Consider the following 15,492-nt stretch of genomic DNA (forward strand, 5'->3'; position numbering starts at 1 on the left):
AATGATTAATAAACATATCGGAAAATGCTAGCATCGAGCAACAAGACATCCCACAGTAATTCAATATACTCTGATGATCAACAGCAGAATTCAGATACAAGATTATAAGTTCCGTAATGTGAGGAAAACACGCAGTAGAGCTATCTGCCTGATCGATCTTGCATAATCATTCCCATCTGAAATTCCAGGATTAGCCCTAGTTATATATTTCTATCGGCTCCACCCACACAATGAACTGCATGTGGTTGTTTGCACATTACAGGATGATTCCTTGCTGTGCTACAGTTATTTAAAGGTATGCAACCATGGAGAGCGAATAGGGGATTTTGGTAATCTGTTGGTCTTGAGCTTCTCAATCTAATCATTAATATAAATTAGTAATAGTTATTGCGATCCCAGACCAGACCCCAACAGTGGCTAAGGTACTGGACTGAAAACCCAATATTTTACTTTAATTTTGTAAGACTGTGAGGAAAGGACACTTCGCTCCAGGAGTGGTTGCACAAGGAAATAGGGATATGGTATATTAAAACAGACTTTATTACACACACAGTATTAAAATCTTTCACATCACACCATAGTGTAGCTTACAATTTACCCCATAAACAACACTGCTCAATACAGCGAATACAATACCCTTAATTGCTAACTTTATTCTCACTTAAACAAGGAAAAAACATCTCAGCTCTCAATTCCCCTTAATACCAATACACAGAGGAATATTTGCTTTACAGAGTTATTCTTTGAAAAATGTATCTCTTGATAGTGATTTACAATATAAATGTGACTCCTATCAGCAATTCTTGCTGTATGTCTTCTAAAGCTGTTTCAACTGGCTTGTTTTAGCTCCCTCTTGTCCTCAGACAAGTATGCACATCTTTAAAGACTGTTCATCTGTTTCTAACTAAACCGCAGAGAGCAAAACGTGACTTGGGGTCCCAGCTTCATTCAGAACAGAACTGAACTGAACTGAAAATGCTTTCTCAAAAAGCCTGATGCCTTAGCTCCACCTAACAGTGACATCATCTCGCCAAGCTGAAAACAAATTAACTCTCCATGGAATCCCCTTAATCAAAACAAAATTGCATTAGTCCAAGCTTTTTACTATGGGTAATTGCACCATTGGCTCCTAAAAACATTGTTATATTTCAAACCAAGACTATTTAAAACATGACTTCAGCAGTCAAACACACTCTAACCCAGGCTTTAACCCTTACTTCACCAAATACTTATAATACAATATAGCTGAAATTCCTACATTCATCACACAGCGACAGTCCCAGCACTGAACGCTGGAGAATTTCATTCAACCTATATTAATATCAGTCCTCTAATCAGCATGTACTGGAGTTGCTATGCTATGGATTGTCCCAGAAGTCATCTTAGATGAAAGAATAATCTCCTAAACACTGCTACGAGCAACATGAGAAAAATCATAGCATGAACATAAATGGGATGGAACAAGTCAATTTCCCTGACAACCTCGAAAGATAAAATTGGATAACAAAATGTCTCTTTATTTTCCAACTGGCTTTGAAGACTAGTGCATTGGAAGGATAGATGAGTTGGCAATCAATGGCCAAACCATGGGGAAGGGTGCGGTTAGCGATGACAGGTTGTCTAGTGAAACCTAGAGTACAACCAGTGTTGCAACCTGGACAGCTGCTACGTCCTTACCCTTTGGACAGATTTTAATATCCATTAATGAAAGCAACTCATAAAAGTAGCACCTTTTCATAGGTTTTTCAGAAATTGAACCCCATCATTTCACATGGCTTTGGAGTCCAAATGAGATGCCATTTCTTCAAAAATGTTACGGCACTTGATCAGCTTCCGATCATTCATTCTTATTTGACTTGCTGCAGTATTAGTGAAAGGCAGATGAAGATATATTTGTCAGAATTTGTTTTGTCAACGCTTTATAAAAATGTGTACTGTTTCACAATTCACAGGATATCCACAACTTAAGTCTCTGAAATATGAATCCCTTGGGTTTCCTTAGTGCCAGAGGAGAAATACAACTGATCCCTTGAAACCTTAAAGCTTAATGGTATCCAACCATTACACAAATGACATCAAAATGAACTATGTAAATTCGAAACAGTAGGTATCTCAACACCAATCCCTGAAAGTTGCTCTTTGGAATATTAAACAACAATAAGTTAATAATTGGCAATTGCAAAATAAAATGTACTTTGCAAACATAAAAACAATGAATTAACCCTTTACATATCCAATTTGTGAGGATGATTTGCTATGAACTGCTGGGAAAATATTGTACTGCCTGCCCTGATTTCAGAGATGGATTTGCATACAATGGTTGCATTGTAATTAATTACCAAAATTTATGGGAACAATTTTAGCAGTGTTATTTGTTATGGGCCAGGGTTTAGAGAACCCCAAATTGTATCATGGAGTTCACCTGACCCACAACTTTTAATAGATTGTGGTATAGGGAGCACACGGCCCACTCTACAGGTGTGGTACAGCAGAAATGAAAAAGTATTTTTTAAAGCAAAACAATGTTTATTCTATGAACTCAAGTTAACCTTTTTAAAACATACAGTGAACATCTTAGCAACCATTAATTCAAACAAAACACTGAGTAATCCTTAAGCTGTCCTTTTAATATCCATAAGACTTAAAATAAAACACTTTTAACAGAAGCACATCAGGTTAAAGTCACTACTGAGAGCAGTTATTAGTTTTAAATCACCAAAGGATCAATTTACAGTTTTTAGATTACAGAGAGAGAGAAACTAATACCCCTTCTGGCTGTGACTGCAGCTATCCAGCTCTGAAAATGAAACTAAAACACACCCTGCAGCAAACAGCCTAAAACGAAAGTAAAAAGCTGACAGACAGCCCAGCTCCACCCACACTCTGACATCACTGATAAACACCCATTTCTTAAAGGTACATTTCTTAAACACCCATTTCTTAAAGACACTCTCACATGACATAATGTTATCAGTGTTTAGTTTTTCATCTGAGAAGAAAGAAACGCGTACAGTTGGACTGTTGCAACATCTTTGTTAAGTTAAATAAACATTTGATCGTCCTAAAGGTTCCTCTACTGGAGTGATACAATGGAGGTTGCACCTACAGTTCCACATGGTGGCTTTCCTATTCTCGGTTGAGCCAACAATAGGGTAAACACATTGAATACCAAATGTTTCCTTGCAGGGAGAAAGGGAAAACATGAGGGGCCTCTGGGCAGTCGACCTGGAGGGTACCACTGGCAGAATCCTCAGATCCAGAGACATTCAGAAGCCCTAAAGCCAAACTCAGAGAAGTTGAATGAAATATTAGAAAACAAAAAGAAAAGATGGACACTGTTGCGTTGTGAGCTCATTTGCTGAGTTCTCGGCCCAAAATAAAGGAGGGAATACACAATAAATAATAATAATAATCACTTATTGTCACAAGTAGACTTCAATGAAGTTACTGTGGAAAGTTAGAATATTGAGAAGTTGAGAAGAACAGAGGAGCCTCAGAGTGAATGTTCAAAGGCAACAGGACAGATAAGTTTGCTAAGAAGAAATACGAGATACTTCCCCTTTATTAACCTGCATACAGAGTACAAGAGTAGGAAGGTAATGTCAGTACTGTACAAAACACGAGCTGAGCTAGAGTACTACATACAGCTCTGGTCACTGTTATAGAAAGCGTGCAATTGCGTGACAAGGGATTTCAGCGAATGTAACCAGAAATAGAATTTTAGCTATGAGGGGCAATTGAATATATCGGTTTGTTTTCTTGGGAAGACGGGAGAATGATGGGAGATTTAATCATGATGGAAAATTAGGGGCCTAGAGAGAATCAATAGCAAGGACCTATACCACGTAGCTGAACAGTCAATCGCCAGGGGCACTGATTGCAAAATAAATGGGCAGAAGGATTTAAGGGGAGTTAAGGGGAATTGTTTTAACCGAGAAGGTGGTAGAGGTCTGGAACAATGCCTGAAAGGGTAGTTGAGGCAAAAACCCTCATCATGTTTAAAAAACACTTAGACACGCACTTGAGGCTACAGACTGAGGGCTGGAAAGTGGGAATGGGACTCTTTTCTAGCCACACAGAAGACAATGAGTTGAATTGGCTCCTTCAGCTGAAGACACTGGATACTGTAAAGGCTATGGACCCTGACAACATTCCTGCAATAGTACTGAAGACTTGTGCCCAGAACGTACCCACTGGCCATGCTGTTGCAGTCCAGCTGTAACACTGACATTGAGTCATAGGTTGATACACCATGGAAAGAGGCCCTTTGGCCTATCGTGTTTGCGCCAGCCATCAAGCACCTATTTACTCTATTCCCATTTTCTCACACTTAGCCCGTAATCTTGCATGCTGTGGCATTTCAAGTGTTTATCCAAATACTTCTTAAATGTTGTGGAGATGCCGGTGTTGGACTGGGGTGAGCACAGTAAGAAGTCTTACAACACCAGGTTAAAGTCCAACAGGTTTGTTTCAAACACGAGCTTTCGGAGCGCAGCTCCTTCCTCAGGTGAATGGCGAGGTATGTTCCAGAAACATTTATATAGACAAAGTCAGAGATGCTGGACAATGCTTGGAATGCGAGCATTTGCAGGTAATCAAATCATTACAGATCCAGAGAGAGGGATAATCACAGGTTAAAGAGGTGTAAATTGTCTCAAACGAGAACAGTTGGTGGGATTTTGCAAGTCCAGACCAGATGGTGGGGGGTGGATGTAATGCGACATGAATCCAAGACCCCGGTTGAGGCTGCACTCATGCGTGCGGAACTTAGCTATAAGTTTTTGCTCAGCAATTCTGCGTTGTCGCGTGCCCTGAAGACCGCCTTGGAGAACGCTTACCCGGAGATCAGAGGCTGAATGCCCTTGACAGCTGAAGTGTTCCCCGACTGGAAGGGAACATTCCTGCCTGGTGATTGTCGCACGATGCCCGTTCATTCGTTGTCGCAGTGTCTGCATGGTCTCGCCAATGTACCACGCTTCGGGACATCCTTTCCTGCAGCGTAAGAGGTAGACTACATTGGTCGAGTCGCACGAATCTGTGCCGCGTACCTGGTGGGTGGTGTTACCACGTGTAATGGTGGTATCCAAGTCGATGATCTGGCATGTCTTGCAGAGATTGCCCTGGCAGGGTTGTGTGGTGTTGTGGTCGCTGTTCTGAAGGCTGGGTAATTTGCTGCAAACAATGGTTTGTTTGAGGTTGCGCGGTTGTTTGAAGGCCAGTAGTGGGGGTGTGGGGATGACCTTGGCAAGATGTTCATCTTCATTGATGATGTGTTGAAGGCTGTGTGCGGTGTCAATGTTAGCCAAGATGTGGAGATGCCGGTGTTGGACTGGGGTGAGCACAGTAAGAAGTCTTACAACACCAGGTTAAAGTCCAACAGGTTTGTTTCAAACACGAGCTTTCGGAGCACAGCTCCTTCCTCAGGACCACGACAGTGACCACAACACCACACCCCTCTCCCTGGATCTGTAATGATTTGATTACCTGCAAATGCTCGCATTCCAAGCATTGTCCAGCATCTCTGACTTTGTCTATATAAATGTTTCTGGAACATACCTCTCCATTCACCTGAGGAAGGAGCAGTGCTCCGAAAGCTCGCGTTTGAAACAAACCTGTTGGACTTTAACCTGGTGTTGTAAGACTTCTTACTGTTCTTAAATGTTGTGAGGGCTCCCGCCTCTAACACCCTTTCAGGCAGGGAATTCCAGATTCCCACCACCCTCTGGGTGAAAAAGATTTTCCTCACATCCCCTATAAACCTCCAGTCCTTTACTTTAAATCCATAAAGTAAGAAGGTTCCTTCTATTCACCCTATCTATGTTATATACCTCAATCAGGTCCCCCCTCAGCCATCTCTGCTCCAGGGAAAACAATCCCAGCCTATCCAGTCTCTCTTAATAGCTGAAACACTCCAGCCCAGGCAACATCCTGGTGAATCTCCTCTGCACCCTCTCTATCCTTCCCATCGTGTGGTGACCAGAACTGCTCACAGTACTCCAGCTGTGGCCCAACCAGCATTTTATACAGTTCCATCATAACCTCCCTGCTCTTATATCCTATGTCTCAGTTAATAAAGGCAAGTATCCCTTATAGAATCATAGAATTTACAGTGCAGAAGGAGGCCATTCAGCCCATCGAGTCTGCACCGGCTCTTGGAAAGAGCACCCTACCCAAGGTTAACACCTCCACCCTATCCCCATAACCCAGTAACCCCACCCAACACTAAGGGCAATTTTGGACACTAAGGGCAATTTATCATGGCCAATCCACCTAACCTGCACATCTTTGGACTGTGGGAGGAAACCGGAGCACCCGGAGGAAACCCACGCACACACGGGGAGGATGTGCAGACTCCGCACAGACAGTGACCCAAGCCGGAATCGAACCTGGGACCCTGGAGCTGTGAAGCCATTGTGCTATCCACAATGCTACCATGCTGCCTTCAAGGATTTATAGACATGGACACGTCCATCTAATTCTCGGTACTCCCTAGGGTCCTACCATTCATTGTATATTCACTTGCCTTGTTCATCCTCGCAAAATGCATTACCTCAAACTTTTCAGGGTTAAATTCCATTTGCCACTGTTCTGTCTGTCTAACCAGCCGTCTATATCATCCTGTAACCTAAAGTTTTCTTCCTCACTATTTACCACACCACCAATATCTGTGGCATCCAGTCACAAAAGTAACCTTCAACCATCACTCTCTGTCTCCAGCCACTAAGCCAATTTGTATTCAATTTGCTAAATTTCCCATGAGCTCTTAACTTCTTGACCAATCTCCCTTGCATGGCCTTGTCTAAAGCCTTACTGAAGTCCATGAAGACTACATCAACTTCATTACCCTCACCTAGTCACCTCCTCAAAAAAATTAAATCAAAATTGCAGGATATGGGGCACGATCTACTAGCCACATTGCGCCCCAGTGTGAGTGCGGCATGGCCAGTAGATGATGGGTGAAGCTTGCCGTGGGCTTCCCAACACCCAGGATGTCTCACGGGATCTGCCCAAGTCCCTCACGGCATCGGGATCAGGAATCCACCCACAATGGGTGGGGCCAAGCCGCGCTGGCATAAGTAGGCCCGAAATCTACTTACGGCCTTCTTCTCAGGATCTTCCGGCCTCCAGCCCCTGGGTGATCAGGTATAGGGCAGGGTGGCCCAGGAGCACAGGCAACGGCACTGGCAGGCTGGCACTGCCACCATGGCACTGCCAAGGTGCCTGGGTGGCACTGTCAAGCCAGCTGAAGCACTGTCAGGACAAGGGTGCTTAGATGCCGGTATCACTGTCAAGGGTCAAGAATAGGGTCATGCCCATGAAAAGAGGGTGCCGGGGGGGAGGGGTTATGAGAGTTAGAGATTCACGGCAATAAGAAGGGGCCTCTGGGAGATTGGGGGGGTGTGATGCGTCGGGGTCCTGGAAGGAGGGGCCTGCCTGTAAGGGGGTTGGGGTGGACTGAAGTGGGGGGGGGGGGGGGGGGGGGAGGCAGGGGCCTTGCTAGCAGGGTGTCCGCACATTGTGTGGGGGTGGGGGTTTGTGAGTTAATGCCCATTTATGTGGGGGTTGACATTGCTCATGGGTGGGGGATGTGGCGACCCAGAAGCTCACTTAGAGATTGGGGCACGCTTCCATATCTGCCTTTCTATCTCTCCCTGACTGTATGGGGGCCTATAGTACACGCCCAGAAATGTGATGATCCCTTTTCGTTTCAAAGTTCTACCCAGCTGGCCTCATTTGAGGAACCTTCTAAGATATCATCCCTCTCTGCTGCAGAAATTGACTCCTTGCTCAATATTGCAACACCACCTCCTCTTTTACACCCCCCCCCAATCTTGCCTGAAGATTCTATATCCTGGAATATTGAGCTGCCAGTTCTGTCGCTCTCTCACCCATGTCTCTGCTATAGCAATAATATCATCTTCCCATATGTTAATCAACACCCTCAACTCATCTGCCTTACTCACAGACTCCTTGTATTAAAATAAATGCCATCCAGTCTTCTCATACTACTCCCTTGTGCCTTAACTTGTCTATAATCATTCAGCCTTCCAGACTGATGATGTTTCTCCTGTATACGGCTGTGCATCACCCCTACCCTACCCCCATTCCATATCCCAATCCCCAGCCAAATTAGTTTTAAACCCCAAACTGCATTAACAAAACTCCCTGCAAGCACGTTAGTCCCATTCCAGTTTAGGTGGAACCCTTGCACAGGTTCCACCTTGTCCAGAAACTAACCTAGTGATCGAGGAACCTGAAACCCTCCCTCAGGAACCTAAAGCCCTCCCTCCTACACCATCTCTTCAGCTACACATTGTTCTGCTCTGAACTCTTATTTCTTTACTCACTGGCACGTGGCACTGGGAATAACCCAGTGATTACAATCTTTTACATCCTGTTTCTCAATCTGCTACTAGCTCCCTTAATTCTTGTTGCAGGACCCAATCCCTCTTTCTATCTATCTCTTTTGGCACCAATGTGAACCACGACCTCTGTCTGATCGCCCCTCCCCCTTCAGATTGCCCTGCTGTCGATCAGTGACATCCCTGACCCTGGCACCAGGGAGCCAACACACTATCCTGGAGTCATATCTGCAGCCTCAGAAATGCCTGTCTGCAGCCCTCACTATTGAGTCTCCCACCACTATTGCTCTTCCAATCTTACTCCTCCCCCCTTGTGCAGCTGAGACACCCAGAGTGCTATGAATCTCAGAGGAACTGTCACTCCCACTATTTTCCCACACAGAATAATGGTTCTTGCCTGAGGTGCACTCTGGGGCTTTTTCCAACTACCTACCTGCCTCCCTTCCTCTGACTGATGGCCACCCATTCCCTCTCTGAATGCATTTCCTTAAGCTGCGGGGTTACGTCTAAAAACATGCGATCCAGGTAAATCCCAGCCTCGCAGATTCACCCCAGTGCCTCCAGCCGACACTCAAGCTCTGAAACCCAGAGCTTGTTGGTCAAACCGGTGGCACTTCCCGCACATGTGATCATCCAGGCTGTGAGGAGAGTCTATGAATTCCCACATGCTGCAGGCAGTGCAACACATAGGACTGAGCTCCCCTGCCATAACTTTAGTTAAAAGACCCTTACCTTAAATTCATGCCCAGCATAAATTTATTACTTTTTTTTAAAAAAAGCTTAATTTCCTTAATAAAGCTTTGAAGCGGAGAAAACAACTTATCCACTACCTATACAGTGTGTTGGGAATAGTCTGCTCCATCCCGCTGCTCCCTCACAGGTCAACCCCTGTAGCTGTAACTTAACTCTTATTATCTATATTCATCAGTCATTTATATATATATTGATTTTATGTGCTAGGTTCGTCCCCCTTTTTTCCACTGTCTCCAAATCCCCAATTAAGCCACTCTGTTCAGATGCCGCTCCTTTTCAGAACTGCTCTGCTCAGGCCCCATTGCTTTTATACTGTTCCCAAGTTTCCGGTGATGACTCGACTGCCCTACACCCGGTTAACAACACCTATTCAAAAACAAATGCTTGCATCTAAATGCTAGTCAACAGCCACTGGCAGGCGAAGTTCTATTACACAGAATTTGTAAAATTGTAAGTATAAATCAAGCTGCTAAACGATCCAGCGATGTGGAAATTTGCCCAGATATGCCCTGTACACAAAAAAGCACCGCAGGTGTATCTACACCACATGGACTGCAGCAGTACGAGGCAACTCACCAACACCTACTCAAGGGCAGGAAACGTTGGCCAAGCTAGCGAAGCCCACATCCCTTGAACAGATTTTTTTTTAATTGCATGTTTTTTTCTATTTTAAAAGGGGCTTTTGCTGTCTGTTGACAGGTTCTGGATCAACTAAGGTGTTCTTATACGATAATAACTTGTGGCAATCTGCAGTTTAGATACAAGTATGGGGAATGGTCATACGTGGATAAAGTTCAGAATAAAGGCTACTTACTCTTGAAACCACACCTTCACAGGAGAGCTAACAAAGCATTGCTATCAACAAAAGAAAATATTTTCCCCTAAAGTTTCAAAGAATTGAGACTTTACAAATGCTGAATAGGTAAGTTACTCAAAAGATTTAAATTAAATTGGTAATATTATTTGCACTTTGAACAAAATATCAGAGAAACATTAATCACAAATTATGGATAAATATAAAAGCAAAGTACTCATCGTAGTCGGATAAAATATTTGCAGAGAGCTAAACTTATTATATTTAGAATATTAAACATATTTACAAGATAATTAAGCTGAGTGCATGGTACTGTGATGTTTAGCATCCATTATGCATATAAAACTTCCAGTTCCTTGCCACAATTAATAAAACAAAACATAACAATCAACAATATGAATCTTCAAATGGTGTCACTAACACTAATGGTGCAGGTACAAAGGGATATCAGCATGGATAGAAGATTGGGCAACTAACAGAAAACAAAGAGCCAGGATGAGGAATTAGCATTTGGCAAATTGTAACAAGGGGTGAATGCTCAGACCTCAACTATTTCTGATGGATATTAATGACTTGGATGAAGGGACGTAATTGTATTATAGCCAAATTTGCTGATGGTACAAAAATTGGTAGATCAGCAAGTTGAGTAGGATACAAAGTATCTGCAATGGGGTATAGACAGATTAACATAGAGGGCAAACATCTTGCAGATAGAGTATAATATGGGAAAATGTGAGGTTGCCACTTTGGCAGGAAGAATAGAAAAGTAGTATTTAATGGCAAGGGACTGTTGTTACATGAGGAAAATATTAGGAACTGGGGTCCAGGAATGATATTGAAGATGTAGTAGGCAATTTAGCGGTTAACAGACTGAGGGAATAAAAACTACTTGCATGTAGTCAGAGGGATACAACCACACCTGGCCTGAGTTACATTGTCCCATTCAGACTTACTCGTTAGTAGGAAGACACAGGATGCACCTGTTCAGCAAGGACGAGTCACTCAAGATCCATTGTCCTTTGGGGCATTCCTGGCTGATCAGCCATTAGCCCATTCCCCTCTTTATCCATCAATGGGAGGTTAGTTACATACCAATAGCATGGCTCTGTTCTTTTGTATAAACGGGAGTGGGAAGTCAAACAGCCAAGACAATGCTGATGGGTTCAATTCTGAACACCCCAAAAGAGAACCTTTGTTTGATAGGCTGGACAAAGCTCATTCAGAGAGAAAAGGAATCCCGTTTTGAACAGGGGAGGAGAAGGATTTGAAAAGCCACTGAGGGAGGTCATGAAAAGTTGTTCCAAACACCGACTTTCGAAAAGGGTTCTCAAAAATCTTCATTACGACAGAAAAATTGCTTCATAAATGCAAGTATTACCTTTGCCTGCCTAAGTGGAATGAGAGCTGCATGTTCATTTTAAGTGCTGTTTAATGAGAACTTGTGTGTTATGGTTAAGAAACTGCATGTAATATGTTTTTGTTATGGTCTAAGTTTAAATATTGTTTTCCTTCTGTTTTAATAAAGTTTGTTTATAAAATAACCAAGCCGTATTTCTTATGCTATCACACCTGGGACAAATCGATCTTTCCGCACAGCGTTAAAACTTAAAAACGTTGGGGCTCTGGTCCATCATCTTAGCTACTGCTGGGATCTGACCAGCCATGCGTAATACTATGGAACACCGCAGTACTAAGGGAGACTGGTGTCCTCGTATGTGAATTGCAGCAAATCATTTGGAAGACAAATGGAGTGTTAGCCTTTATTGCGGGGGTGGGGAGAGGGTGAAGTATAAAAGTAGGAGTCTTGCTGCAACTGTGCAGAGCATTGGCGAGACCGCACCTAGAGTATTGTGTAGAGTTTCAGTCTCATTATTTAAGGATGGATATACATGAACCTGAAGCAAAGGTTCACTGGGCTGATTCCTGTTTTGAAGGGGTTATCTATTGAGGAAAGGTTGAGAAGGTTGGGCCTATATCCATTGGAGTTCAGAAGAATGAGAGGTGATCTTATTGAAGCATAATAGTTTCTGAGGGAAGTTAACAGGGTGGTCTTTGAGAGGATGTATCCACTTGTGGGGGGGTGGGGGAGTCCAGAACCATGGGCACAGTTTATAAATAAGAGGTCTCCCATTTATGATTGAGATGAGAAATCTCTTCTCTCAGAAGGTCATTCGCCATTTAATATCTCTCCCGCAGACAGCAGTGGAGGCTGGATCATTGAATCTCCTCAAGGCTGAAATGGACAGAGATTTGGTGAACAAGGAAGTCATTGGTTTTGGGGCAGGCAAGAGTCTAGTCACCAAAGCCACAATCAAAATGGGCGGCACGGTAGCACAGTGGTTAGCACTGTTGCTTCACAGTTCAACTCCGGCTTGGGTCACTGTCTGTGCAGCGTCTGTACGTTCTCCCCGTGTCTGCGTGGGTTTCCTCCGGGTGCTCCGGTTTCCTCCCACAAAGTCCCGAAAGATGTTGTGTTAGGTAATTTGGAGATTCTGAATTCTCCCTCTGTGTACCCGAACAGGCGCCGGAATGTGGCAGCTAGGGGATTTTCACAGTAACTTCATGGCAGTGTTAATGTAAGCCTACTTGTGACACTAATCAGATGGCCAGGATTGGATTGAATGAAGCGGCAGGACTGAGGGGCCACATGGCCTACTCTTGCTCCAACCTCTTTATGTTCTTATAATGGCATTGCTTGAAGTATGTGGAAAGAAGCACCCCACTCTCTTCAGACAAGGGTGTCAGATTTTACAAAGGCATTTACTGACAAACTAGATTTGAGAGTGATGATCACTGGTCAGCTTCACCTCCAACCCGAAGTTTATTATTTTAAAGTTGTTATTTAAGAAATCTCAGCCGTCCGGAAACAGCTCAGTGCACTCTGCAGAGGAAACCCAGCCAAGCAGAACGAGGTATAATTTCCACAATTAACACAGATATTTGTTCGAAGTGATAATCGAATAAGGTGGTTCACTGTAAAAGCCAAACGCCATCAACTCTAACCTTATACCGTACAATGGCAGAGGGGTAATCAGTGGCTGGTGAAAAAGAGATTATTATGCCTTTGATGTGGCAAAAGAAGCGACAGTTTTTTGTCCCCAAATGATCTGCCATAACTCCAAGTCTGTTGGTACAACCAAGCCGAGCCTCACTGCTGTTGAAGAGTACAGTGCAGTGCCACAAGCCAGTGGAAAGGTTGTGCCAGTAAACTGGTGTGAACAAGAATTTGTCACTTTCTGAATGAAAGTATAACTTCCTGGGTGAAGAGGGCAGCACGGTGGCGCAGTGGGTTAGCCCTGCTACCTCACGGCGCCGAGGTCCCAGCTTTGATCCCGGCTCTGGGTCACTGTCCGTGTGCAGTTTGCACATTCTCCCCGTGTTTGCGGGGGTTTCGCCCCCACAACCCAAAGATGTGCAGCTTGGGTGGATTGGCCACGCTAAATTGCCCCTTAATTGGAAAATATATATTTTTTAAATTTCTGGGTGATACAATGGCGGTCCCACTCCAGCCTTACACTATAACCACCTTTCCATAATTAAAAGCAAGAGGGGCTGAAAAAATAAAAACAAAACACCATCCTCCACTCACTTACCTGGCTGGCCCACACTTGCACCCTTGGTTAAGGGGGTTTCCTCCCGGATCTGGCCGCAGACCCAGTCACCCCAGTACCCTCCGGCTTGCAGCTTCCCTCTGGAAACACTGGCAAAAGTCGCCAAAAGAACAGTTCCCCCGGCTATCCCCCCCCCCCCCCCCCCCTGCAAAGAGTCCCTTGTGCAGCGAAGGTTTGTAATTGTGCCGCTGAGCACAGGAGCTGAACACAAGCTGCAGCCAGCCACCCCCCACTGAGTTGCTGGGCTCACCCTCCCCTGGAATCAGCCACCTCCCACTGAGAAACATGCAGTACCTGCAATCACTCAATACCCCCCTCACTCTCTCTCACACACACTAACCAGCCTCCACTGGTAACTGCTCGTTGTGCCCCATCATTTACTCATTCACAGGATCACACTGACAACTGCCACCACTTGTCTTTATCTTTCACTGACCTCCCTGGCATCGTGGACTTTTCAGCATGACTGCTCCAGCCAGTCACAGATTGGATTCACTGACTTCAACACTTTTTTTTGTTTTACACAGTGCACTCTTTCACTGAAGCTGGGTTAAATCGTAAGAAAATTGTGTGAGCACCGAGGCAGTTGGAAGTTGCTCTTGCTCCTACGAAACACAGCAGGAAATGCTGGCAATGCCGGGGGGGGGGGGGGAAGGCGAAGCGGATTGAGTTAGAGATAACGCCCTAAATCATTGCTGCCACAGTTAATTAACTCTGGGTCAGCTTTGCTCATGTGGTCTGAATCAGGAGGCTGTGTTCAAGTCGAACATCATCAGTCGAGCAGATAGTCAGAGGAGACGTTCCTGTGGGCGTCCCTCACAGTCGCTGTTAAGGCGGCTGGAGTTATTTCCACCTCCAGGCCCTGGCTGGAATGGATCATGTACCCATTTTACAACTCAGCTGATTTTTATGTCATTGCTGTGTATATATACAATAAAAAATTGAAAAGGGAATAATGGGAACATTCAGAAATTATTTCTGCACATTCTCATTGTTGTCATATTGCCACTCAACTGCACAGTGGTAGCGTTTGGAGCAATTGTTTCAACATCATTTTATCATCTACTACCATAGTAGTGTCACTGTAGTCCCCCTCTTGTTCTTTTGGAAGATGCAGCAGACAAGTGAGCCTGCACCTCTTAGCACTCTGCACCATCCACACATATCAATTGCAACTTGCTGGTAGTGCAATTCACAAGAAACAGGATGAGGGAGTTGTGGTGAATCCTACAGGATTCTGTGGAGAAACTCCCCCAGCAGCAAGAGGCCCACTGCTGCTCATTTTTATCCGCAAGGATGATCAACAACATAAGCCATCTACTACATTTGCCACCCATGCTTGGTTTGATTTGACAGGTGATTTTGTCTCATTTCCTTTAATGGGGGTATTGCATTTCCAAAGATTAGCAGATTTCCTGAGGCTCCAGGGAATTGCCCCTCCAGCATGTTCTCTCCACAATGCCACTACCGAAATGAATTGCAAAATAATTCCACTCTGTTAAGATTCAGCAGCACCGGCACTACTTTGTACAAAGCAATGGTCATTTAGCAGGCGACTGTCACAAAGCTTTCATTTTTAGCGAGCAGTGTCGATCACCCATACCTGGCCCACAAAATAACATTGGACAATCTTAATTCTCAGGAAATTCAGCGTTTATTGCCTACATGCCCTGGGAAGACAGTGGTGGGTCACCTTCTCAAACCCTTGCAGTCCCTTTGGTGCTGGTAATCCCCAAACATGGTTCGGTTTACAGTTTTAACCAGCCGTGAGGGAACAGTGCATTATGTCCAGGACAGAATGGTGTGCGACTTGAAATGAAATGAAAATCGCTGATTGTCACAAGTAGGCTTCAAATGAAGCTGTGAAAAGCCGCTAGTCGTCACATTCCGCCACATGTTCGGGGAGGCTGGTACGGGAATTGAACCGTGCTGCTGGCCTGCTTTAAAAGTC

General features: G+C 44.3%; 1 protein-coding gene across 3 annotated transcripts in view; it reads right to left on the bottom strand.

Moving 5' to 3' along the window:
• The window catches only part of LOC119955279, a 31,015-nt gene extending 16,646 nt beyond the window's left edge, over window positions 1-14,369 (bottom strand). Inside the window, exons 1-2 of one of the 3 annotated variants that reach the window (XM_038781351.1) lie at window positions 13,978-14,369; window positions 1,731-1,859 (exon numbers count right to left, since the gene is read on the bottom strand). The gene's annotated coding sequence lies outside the window, so the exon portion shown is untranslated. Of the gene's footprint in view, window positions 1-1,730; window positions 1,860-13,523; window positions 13,614-13,977 lie in introns of those variants that run through there. The other 2 variants (XM_038781349.1, XM_038781352.1) reach the window with 2 other exon arrangements.
• Between the last annotated feature and the right edge of the window lie 1,123 nt (window positions 14,370-15,492).

This window comes from Scyliorhinus canicula, chromosome 20, assembly GCF_902713615.1.
Source record: "Scyliorhinus canicula chromosome 20, sScyCan1.1, whole genome shotgun sequence".
Taxonomy (NCBI): Eukaryota; Metazoa; Chordata; class Chondrichthyes; order Carcharhiniformes; family Scyliorhinidae; genus Scyliorhinus; species Scyliorhinus canicula.